This window comes from Solea senegalensis, unplaced genomic scaffold (assembly GCF_019176455.1).
Source record: "Solea senegalensis isolate Sse05_10M unplaced genomic scaffold, IFAPA_SoseM_1 scf7180000017164, whole genome shotgun sequence".
In the NCBI taxonomy this organism is placed as follows: domain Eukaryota; kingdom Metazoa; phylum Chordata; class Actinopteri; order Pleuronectiformes; family Soleidae; genus Solea; species Solea senegalensis.
Genome location: NW_025322267.1, coordinates 1 through 2,500, shown reverse-complemented (window position 1 = coordinate 2,500; position 2,500 = coordinate 1).

Genomic DNA, 2,500 nt, shown 5'->3' with positions numbered 1-2,500 from the left:
CTCTCTGGCCTATGTTGCGCAGCATCCCGGTAAACCTCCGTCGAGCCGCCCTGGTTCTCGGGACCGGGCCGAGCGCGAGCGCCTATTTTCGGGTAAATTGTGACGACTTTGACGGGCCGTATCTCGGTCATTTCTCCACCTTTTTGGACGGAATCAACGGTGTCGCGTTGCCCCGGTCCCCGCCGAGGGCCCTGGGCCGTCGGGTCCCGAATTTTCCCCGTCCTTCCCGCTTTTTTCGGCCCTCGAAAAACCCCAGACGCCCTGGTTCTCGGGACCGGGCCGAGCGCCGACCCCCTGCCCGAGCGCGAGCGCCTATTTTCGGGTAAATTGTGACGACTTTGACGGGCCGTATCTCGGTCATTTCTCCGCCTTTTTGGACGGAACCAACGGTGTTCCACTCCTCTGGCCCCTGCGCAGAGCCCTGCACTGTAACATTTTGATTAAAGTGTCCCGTCGGTGGGCCTGGGAGGCGTACCTATTTTTTTGGCATAAAGAGGGGCGATTTACAACGGGCCGCATCTCGGTCGTTCCTCCACCCTTTCGCATGGAGCCGACGGCTTTCCACTCCTCTGGCCCCTGCGCAGAGCCCTGCACTGTAACATTTTGATAAAACTACGTTTTTAGCCATCTTCCCCTCGGTGGCCATGCGAGGCGTACCTATTTTTTTGGCATAAAGAGGGGCGATTTACAACGGGCCGCATCTCGGTCGTTCCTCCACCCTTTCGCATGGCGCCGACGGCGTTCCACTCCTCTGGCCCCTGCGCAGAGCCCTGCACTGTAACATTTTGATAAAACTACGTTTTTAGCCATCTTCCCCTCGGTGGCTTCTCTGGCTCTCTCACCCCCCCCCCAGCCTGAGCGCCTCACCTTGGGCCACAGCCCCTGCTTCTCTGGCTCTCTGCCCCCTGTCACACTGCTCCCGGGGCCCCATGCTTCTCTGGCTCTCTGACCCCCCAAGCCTGAGCTCCTCACCCCGGGCCCCTGTCACAGGGCTCTGGGACCCAGCACTTTTGCCAAAATGCACAGAAAATGCACAGTTAAGCCCACGTCAGTGGGCTTAGGCGCGCACTTGTTTGACCCTTCCGCCCGGCTTGAAATTTTTCCATGCCCCTGGTCACCAAAACGCCCTCGTGCCCCTGGTAGCCAAGGGCACTTAGAAGCAATTTCCCCGAAAGTTGGCGCCAAGAATTTAGCATTCTGCGCCCTCGTGCCCCTGGTAGCCAAGGAGCGCCAGAAAATTCGAGAAAGTTGGCACTTAGAGAATTCGCCATTCTAATACGTGCCCCTGGTAGCCAAGGGCGCAGAAAGTGAAAGTTGCTTAGAAGAAATTTCGCATTCTCGCCTCGTGCCCCTGGTAGCCAAGGGCACTTAGAAGAAATTTCGAAAAGTTGGCACTTAGAAGAAATTTCGCATTCTCGCCTCGTGCCCCTGGTAGCCAAGGGCACTTAGAAGAAATTTCGAAAAGTTGGCACTTAGAAGAAATTTCGCATTCTCGCCTCGTGCCCCTGGTAGCCAAGGGCACTTAGAAGAAATTTCGAAAAGTTGGCACTTAGAAGAAATTTCGCATTCTCGCCTCGTGCCCCTGGTAGCCAAGGGCACTTAGAAGAAAATTCGAAAAGTTGGCACTTAGAAGAAATTTCGCATTCTCGCCTCGTGCCCCTGGTAGCCAAGGGCACTTAGAAGAAATTTCGAAAAGTTGGCACTTAGAAGAAATTTCGCATTCTCGCCTCGTGCCCCTGGTAGCCAAGGGCACTTAGAAGAAATTTCGAAAAGTTGGCACTTAGAAGAAATTTCGCATTCTCGCCTCGTGCCCCTGGTAGCCAAGGGCACTTAGAAGAAATTTCGAAAAGTTGGCACTTAGAAGAAATTTCGCATTCTCGCCTCGTGCCCCTGGTAGCCAAGGGCACTTAGAAGAAATTTCGAAAAGTTGGCACTTAGAAGAAATTTCGCATTCTCGCCTCGTGCCCCTGGTAGCCAAGGGCACTTAGAAGAAATTTCGAAAAGTTGGCACTTAGAAGAAATTTCGCATTCTCGCCTCGTGCCCCTGGTAGCCAAGGGCACTTAGAAGAAATTTCGAAAAGTTGGCACTTAGAAGAAATTTCGCATTCTCGCCTCGTGCCCCTGGTAGCCAAGGGCACTTAGAAGAAATTTCGAAAAGTTGGCACTTAGAAGAAATTTCGCATTCTCGCCTCGTGCCCCTGGTAGCCAAGGGCACTTAGAAGAAATTTCGAAAAGTTGGCACTTAGAAGAAATTTCGCATTCTCGCCTCGTGCCCCTGGTAGCCAAGGGCACTTAGAAGAAATTTCGAAAAGTTGGCACTTAGAAGAAATTTCGCATTCTCGCCTCGTGCCCCTGGTAGCCAAGGGCACTTAGAAGAAATTTCGAAAAGTTGGCACTTAGAAGAAATTTAGCATTCTCGCCTCGTGCCCCTGGTAGCCAAGGGCACTTAGAAGAAATTTCGAAAAGTTGGCACTTAGAAGAAATTTCGCATTCTCGCCTC